The sequence below is a fragment of the Haemaphysalis longicornis genome, unplaced genomic scaffold (genome assembly GCF_048455015.1).
Source record: "Haemaphysalis longicornis isolate Haplotype H1 unplaced genomic scaffold, Haemaphysalis longicornis Haplotype H1 scaffold_6, whole genome shotgun sequence".
Lineage (NCBI taxonomy): Eukaryota > Metazoa > Arthropoda > Arachnida > Ixodida > Ixodidae > Haemaphysalis > Haemaphysalis longicornis.
Window position 1 is genome coordinate 59,247,431 of NW_027526407.1, and position 8,414 is coordinate 59,255,844.

The 8,414-nt window shown below is 48.0% G+C and overlaps 1 protein-coding gene across 2 annotated transcripts in view; it reads right to left on the reverse strand.

Annotated features, from left to right (window-relative positions):
* The window catches only part of LOC144142764 (synaptotagmin-1-like), a 198,015-nt gene extending 190,708 nt beyond the window's left edge, over nt 1–7,307 (reverse strand). For both annotated transcript variants that reach the window (XM_077674469.1, XM_077674466.1), the window contains exon 1: nt 6,772–7,307. The gene's annotated coding sequence lies outside the window, so the exon portion shown is untranslated. The remainder of the gene's footprint in view (nt 1–6,771) is intronic.
* Nucleotides 7,308–8,414: the final 1,107 nt, after the last annotated feature.

Below are 8,414 nucleotides of genomic sequence, written 5' to 3' on the forward strand. Positions count from 1 at the left end.
GCGATACGAGGCTTTTATCCACGCTCATTTATTTTATATTGGCCTAAAACCTGCCATAGCCTTGCTGGAGCGGGTATTCTTCCCCACTTTATTTTTCTTTTTTTCTTGGGAAGAAGAGGGGAACACGGAATTTTTAAAAGGATTTAAAAGGAAGAGACGAAAAACACTGCGTCATTTCTTCCTGTCGTATCGTTTTTAGCGCTGTTTTTCTAAGTAGCATCACGCACCAACTAGCCCGTCTCAGTTCACTTGTTCAGTTCATCATTTATAACAATTGAAAAGAGGAGTGGCCCGAGGGTAGAGCCCTAAGGAACACCACTGGTGGCTTCATTGCAAAGGGAAGACTGATGCATGCACGATGCATGACCTGTTGCATAACTGTGGAAAGGAAATGTGAGGGATGGGCGTAAACCGAGCTGGGAGAGCTTTTTAAAATAACATCTCGCGACAGACTTCATCAACAGCCTTACTCAAATCGAAGTCAAGGAAACCAAATTGGCCACTACGCTGCACAGCTTCCGTAAAATTCAGCATAAAATTGTCAGGATTGGTAGTGGTCTATCGGTCAGTGAGATAGCCATGCTGACCAGATATTAATATGATTTATACTGAACGCGAGTAGCATATGCAGTACGGGCTTCCAGAGCTTTGAATCAATGGATAAAATATAAATTGGCCGATAATGATCCCAATCACTAGCCCCCCCCCCCCCTCCCCCCCCCCCCCCCCAATATTGATCCATTCTTGTTGGGGGTACAAACTCCCTACAACTAAAAACATCACATAAATTTTCACGATGGAAAGGATAAAATTCAGGGCTAATTCTCCGCCGGAAGGAACTGGTCACAGCAAAAAAAAAGTGCTGCCTTTAGGCCCCCTCAACTGGATAGCGGCCGCTGTGAGCGCAGCGACCTTCGATCAAATATGCATGTAGCGTACGCCAGGGCTCCCACAAACGAGTGGCAGTCTTCCCGGTACATGGCGTGCCGTGCCAACGATTTACGGGGCCGGAACAACCTTAGCGTCCTTCCCATTACTATCTATGCCTTACGCTGCTCTACCGACGTGCTACGGGGTGGTCACCGCGGATGGCACCCTCGGGAGAGGTATACGACGGAGACTCCGGCGGCCAAAGGTCCTTGAAAGCTCGTCGCACTCTCGCGAGGGTCATCAACATTTCATCGGTGTGTGCGCTAGACGGTCCTTATACTAGCACGTCGGTCCTAACTCTTAAAAGAGCGTGGGGGCTACTTCGTTCTTCCGAGTAACGATTCTTCCCCAAGCCGCTTATCCACATGTGGCCGCGACAGAGTTAAAGTAGACGTCCCGGATTACGACTGTTTAGGACCCGAGGTCGTTGATGTGCTCGTGAGTACCCGACGCTGTTTTCGTTATAGCGCGCTTCCTATAGATCAGGTTGAACGTCCTTGGAGCACGTGCGTACCTACGCCCCGCTTTTGATTCGCCCTGCGCGTATGCAATTACAGCTGTCCACGTGACGTCGTGTAGGGGAAGTACGATAGGCTTAGCTACGATAGGATTGGAGACTGAACGATAGAAGAATACGATAGGCTTAGTCCAAGGAGCTGTCTAGTTGGTTATCGATACATTCACTTCAGTGCGAAAAGGGAAGAGAAAGAAAAAATGTCAACAACGCCTGTTCGTTGCCCTTTTCATTATTCGTTCACGTTTTTGTTTGTGATGGTGGGTGTTTTTGAAGGTATCAGGGGAGATGGTGGGAAGTGGTAAGACCAGGCTGTTAGCGCTCCAACAAGCGCTCTTTCTGTGAGTGAAATACTCCTTTCTATTTCTACTCCTTTTCTTTCAACTCCTTTTTATGCATTAAAAATACCTTCCCCCTCTTTTCTTTTCGCTGATAAATAGCTGTCAGTTCTTGCTCCAGCCTGCTGAATCATTCTGTAGTTTCTTGTATTTCTTGATAAAAACCTTGTTTAAGTGGTAAAGCATTCTCGATTTCAAATATCTCAAAGCACAAGGTAAGCAGACTTGCACAAGTTGAGATGTTGGTGTAATGCGACAAAACCTGGGCTAGAGCCGCGCCTTAGTGGAGTGTTGCGCAAATATTTGTCCCACCGGGGAACGTTTCACCTGCGCCGAAATAAATCTCGACGCACGATCATTTTATAACTCACCGTTACTGTATTTACGGTGACATCCAGTAAACCTACGAGACAAAAACCTTAGGAAAGTTGCTTGGAAACTTTTTTCGCCTATCCCCCACGCAGGCACATATATATATATATACCCTCTGGACCGGAAACTTCTTCGTTATAACTGATAGTTCATTAAAAGCGGGTGTGATGTGCTTTTCAAAAACAAACTAGTTTTCGAATAAAGTTATTCCAGTATAGGGAGGGCTCCCCGTAAATATATATCGGGCAAAACGACCTATAAATGCGACCGTAGCCGAGTCAGACCTAAGTCAAATGAAGGCGCATCGGAAGCTCGAGTACGCCGGTACAGGGGTCATCAAACGCCCTTCTATCGTTCCATCTTACTGTAGTACACCGGACTAATTTCACGACTCCCGGCATTACCAATCCTGGCGTTCCGCGAAACAGTTCGTTCCGCAAAGGTTGACAATCCCTCGCTCGAGATGGAAAAGAGGAAATAAAAAAAGACACACCCAACAAAGGAAGGGGCGACAGGGATCAACACCTCTTAACCTTCTTTACTCTTTACATTTTGACGAATTCGTCCGGCGACCTGACCTGACCCGACCCTGGGCATCGATCGGCGTGCTGAAACGTTCACCTCCCGGTGAGGCAAGGAACGCTCTTTGTGGCAACGCCTCCAAGCTGCCTTGAATGCCCGAAAAGTGACTCGTAATTCGACAGCGCTTTCCCTCAACGGTCATCCAGTTCCCCAATAATCTTTTTCTCTTTACTGTGTCTAGGTGGCAGCCATTTGGTGGGGCCAAAAACCTTATCGTACCCACAACAACGGACGCGCTAAGTGAAACGGCGTCGCTTTCTCCTGGAGGGAGTTTTCCGCGCCAGAATTTTCGCGCGCTTTCCCAACCTGTGGAGTCAGGTCGTGACTTCTAAGGCGCGGAGTTTGTTCAAAGCTCGTATAGCTCAAAAAAGAGCGCGAAGAACGGGCGCCGGCTGACAGCTAACTTTATTAGGCGAAGGCAGAGCCCATAAGGAACGGGAAAGCTCTAAGAAGATAAAAGCTCAGACTTCAAAGTTCCCTTGGCAGAAGGGAACTTGTGGCCGCGAATGATGGTGATCAATCTGTCAATATGCAATCTCTTTATCGGAGAAAATAATCTATGGAGCCCTGACACATGAGTCTCCTGTCCTGTTTTACGGATGGCCCAAGCTTCATTTCGTTCTCTCGTGCGTTGGTCGTGGAACGATCACCCCATTGTAATCTGAAGCGCACAGTGCCATTTCCAATATGGACTGCTGGATCGCTGCCTTGTTACTAATCAATTGGCGAGCTCGCGTAGACGGTCGTTGATACAATGACCCGTCGGTGCACGTAGGATTTTCCTCAGGGTAGGACGTTGTACCGTACGGAACCCACTACCGGAACTCTGTGCGCATGTCACGTGGCAGCTGTGGCCAGCCTTCTTTCAACGTTCACTTGTTGTTAACACGAAAGTGTTTTATTCCAGGATGCGCAAAGATTTCGCTGACGTCATATCCGTCACGGAAGTGACGTCAGTACAACGGAGCAGGCGGCCTGCAAATGGTGCACTCCTGCGCACAGGGTCTTCTTGCGGGGAAGCAACCTTTAGTACTAAAGAGTACGTTATACTGAGGGTTGCTTGTTTTCGAGTTTTATATTTTAACGCGAAAGTGTTGTATGTCGGGATACACCAAGGTTTCACTGGCATCTTATCCGTCACGGAAATGACGCCAGTACACCTTTGCCGAAGCGACCCGCCAGCAGGCCGCCGCTCGTCAAGCACACCCACAAAACAGCCTCCGACCCGCAAATCACGCTCAGCAGAAGATTCAGCTGAACATTTCACTTTCGTGCTTTAACAATTCTTATGACAGAGGAATCAACCCGTTTTTTTTTTGTAATGGCGGTTAGATTTTGGTTGCCCAGAAGACGACATGTACAGTCGGGATTAACTTGATTGTGATTGTGGGAGCATCGATCAGCGGGTCTCACAACCTAAACAGCGGCCGTTTGGAGAACTCTGGAGATACAGGCAGCAGTGCCTTCGTCCCCTGGTTGTCTTTTGCAAGATACAACCCTGATACAACCCGTAATATGACGATACCGCTTGTTTCTTTGCCACCCGAGCGATCACCTTCAAATTGATCGCGACTGTACGTGAACGTACCGACGGGAAATTGCTTCAACGATTGTTTACGTGAGCACACCAATTGACAACGATGTCCAGAGGCAGCAATCTAACACTGCATTATGGAACGTGCGTTTCAGATATTAATAGGTTCGCGATTCTGAAATCGTACCACGACCAACCACAAGATTGCTCTAGAGGCTTTAATGGAAAATAAGGAAAGGGAAAAGGGAATAAAAGGGAGGTGATCTTCGTTATTGAGGAGTGATGTTCAGTTCTTCTGCACTGCGCTTGATTTATTTAAAAACACACTGAGGAGCATTCTAACTGTTCTCCAGTTTGTGAAAATTCACTTTACGTAAACTAAGGCACACCACAACCATTCTCCTGTTTGTGTCCGTTCACACTTACTTCGAGTTCCTTCAGAGGACGCACTGAAGAAGGGGTAGTCATTCACGTATAAGACTTTCTTATAGCGGCCATTATCTAGAGAAAAGTGCGTAATTTGCGTTTGCGGTGATGTGTGACTACAAACTCCGCGCAAGTGTTCATGCGCAATATTCGGGTGGGCGCTGGACGCGATCAGTTGAGCTCAACCCTGAGAAAAGAGATGGCATGCCCATATGAGACGAGAAAGGTTAGGCTGTGTGTGTGACTGACAAAAGGAACGGAAGAAATTTATGAAGGTAGGGCTACCATCCACACGAAAGAAGATAGGTGTTCAGCGCACCATGAATTACCCTACTGGGGAGAAGGATTTCATATTGGAAGATGAAGCATTTCACTTGCCATCACAACTTCGCTCATACCGAGAGAACTTCGTAATTTGAGCGCTTGCCTTTTTAGTGGTTCCCCATTTCTTATGTATCCTTCCCATAGATAGTCTGCTTGGCCTAGTAAAATCAGTATTCAGTCAGCGCCCGTCCCGGTCTTTTTGCTTGTCCATCGCTTCGCTTATAGTGCTTCGGCTAGGGGGACCTGCGGAGTTGGCAGCAAGCTCCAACGGGATCCTGAAATGAGGAATCTGACCAAGTGCTCTCTTTCTCTCTATCACACACACACACACACACACACACACACACACACACACACACACACACACACACACACACACACGCACGCACACACACACACACACACACACACACACACACACACACACACACACACACACACACGCACACGCACACGCACACGCACACACACACACACACACACACACTTTATCGACCTCTCCCCTCTCTCTTTTTTTTTGCAGAATAAAATTTACTCTTTCTCTTCTCTCTCTATCTCTCTCTTTGCTTGTAGTGATACATAGGCGAGTACTGTAAGCATTCACTGATAGTACGCCGCGAGTGAAGTTCATAATTCGGCCACATAACTGACTCCAAGAACACCCGCGAAAAGCGTGCATATAAGAAGCTTTCGCACTTACAAGCTACGTACGAAGCGGACGCTAGTTCCAAGGATAATCGCGTCCCTGGATGTCCTAAATAATTAAGACCTAATTGTTACGTTTTATTACGGCAGCCAGGCAAAAAGTTTGTATTTTAAACTTCACTACAATAGCATTATAAGGCTGCTCCATTTGGTAAAGGGAAACTCTACAGCCTCAGCAAAATTTCCGTAAACAGTCCGAGTATTACCGCTACTCAATTTGGCTAATGGTGCATTCATGTTACTCAATTAGCCTAATTTACGAAGATTTCTCAGATTTCTCAGAATTACGAAGATTTCTCAATTAGCCTAAATTACGATGATTTCTCAGAACCATGTAAGGCCACACAATACGCCTTGTTAATTACAGAATACAAGGGAGATGTAATCATCCTTGAATTTTTATAACGGCATTCATTCTGGGTTTTTGTTTTCGCCGGGCACAGTGTTTTTTGTCGGTTTATTATGCTGGTTCATTTTACGTATACTGGGGTTCGTCGTTTCGTGGTATGAGCATTCACGACATGCTGGAACGGGGCACAGCACACGTCATTCTGAAAATGATAATAAGCAGGAAAATGGCGTTGGGTTTCGACACCACCTCCTATACCACTGCACATCTACCCAGGATTTTTTTCTAGGCAAGCGACGTAACAGTTATTACATCATGGCCAGCATACACGTTGATAACACGTGCGCGCACTGCTACACTAAATGATTAATCGAAAAGGACGCAGACATCTATACGGTTTGATCGTTCTTCTACAAAGGCACAGGCACAGCGAATATACACGCTGCAACCCAGTGGAAATTGCCAAGGTGATTTCAGCTTGTACACTTGCGTTGCCAGAGGGTGTACCGCAGGAGCGCTCGCTCGCTCCACACTCTTTAAAAACCACACAGGAGGCCGGAAGTATACCATTACGTCAGGCAAGCTGCGCCTGCCAGCGATAGCATTACGAGAAATGCCGGAGCACAGCGAACACGACCGCGCGACAGCCTGCAGCTGCGCCTGAAAAACTCCACCGCCGGTCGAGAGGCTCGCTCACCTGTTGAAAAGACGTCGCCGGGGTCGCTAAGCGCCGGTCCGCTGGGATTCCGTGAGGTCGTCGTCGGTTTTGACGGAAGGCTGTTGGAGACGAATTAGGTGCCACCGATGTCACATTCCGGTCGGTTAGCGGCACCGTCCAAAACTCGTGGCTGATCGTTCGCTGGCTCTTCGGCGAGCGGCGAACGTGGCAGCAGGCAGCGGCGGCAACGGAACTGGCGTTTCATTAAAACCGATCGGCGGCTGGAAACGGAAGCCACCGGGACGTTGCCACCGCGTTTCTCGTAACGGTTAACGACGGCGATTGTATCCAACAGCAGACGACAGGATTCCAAGCACCACCGGCTTTAAACTCGCCACCACTGTATTCCCGCGAGTAGGGAACGAACGCTGCCAACCGCCCTCCCTGCTTCGGCGCTGCCGCGATACTGCGCCGCAACCGTCACGGCGAAACGGGCATCTCTCCGCGAACGGTTTTGATTCGACCGCTAGCCGCTGCTTGCGCCGCGGGAGCTCGAACTCCCTGCCAGACGCGGTACGAATGAGAGTGGAGGGGAGAGGGCTGTGGCGGAAAGAGCGGCGGAGAATCTCAACCGGAAACGGCGCTTGTGACGACAGCGCCGCTCGCACTTGCAGCGGATGTGGCGTACTTGACTTCTTGCTTGGCGGTAAAATCAAAACGGTGAAACACGTAAAAGAGGTACATGAGATGGAATTCAATATTTCGTGTGACGTCGCTGCATTTTTTTTGACGCGACAGGGTCTTTGCTTAAACTGCTTTTTTAATTAGCTGCGAGTTTTAAAAAAAAGCTTTTAGCATAAAAAGAAAACATTGATCGATTGCCTTACGCCAACCTATCGCAAAGTTAGTCTCCGGTGTTAAAGGGATACTGAAGCACTTTTTACAAAAAAAGAGCTTTTGCTCCCATTTTATCATTTTTCATACGGCGAACTCGAAAATCAAGTCAAAACTTGGCATAAACTATTAAAAAGCACTTAATTTTGGCAAAAATGAACAACGGGTGCCTAGGGGTAGACCTGTGCGCCGGTCAGAAATCGCCGGCGGCGGCGCGCCGGTGTTCCCACCTCCGGCGGCGGCGTGAAACGGCGCGGGGGTCCCCGGATAGGCGGCGGCGCGGCGCGGAATAGCGGGTGGTGGTGGTGGTGGAAGAGAGAGAGAGAGAGAGAGAGAGAGAGAGAGAGAGAGAGAGAGAGAGAGAGAGAGAGAGAGAGAGAGAGAGAGAGAGAGAGAGAGAGAGAGAGAGAGAGAGAGAGAGAGAGAGAGAGAGAGAGAGAGAGAGAGAGAGAGAGAGAGAGAGAGAGAGAGAGAGAGAATTTTGGGGAAAAGAAAATATGCAAAAACCGTGGGGGATCCGGACATGTGTAGGACAATTCGGTGCAGCAAGTCTCGCTGCGGACATTTCGGTGCACGGGATGTCCCAGGCATTTCTTAAACATTTTAGCTTTAATACTTTCGTTTCGTCAGACGATATAATTTTACGTTCGAGAGCATTAGCGCCTAAAACCCAATTTCGAAATTAAATGTTAAAAATTAACGTTGTTAATTTACTTCCCTTCTACCATTTTTATTTCAGCATTCACGTGAACAACTCTAATATTTTAATTCAAGTGTTACCGAAAGGC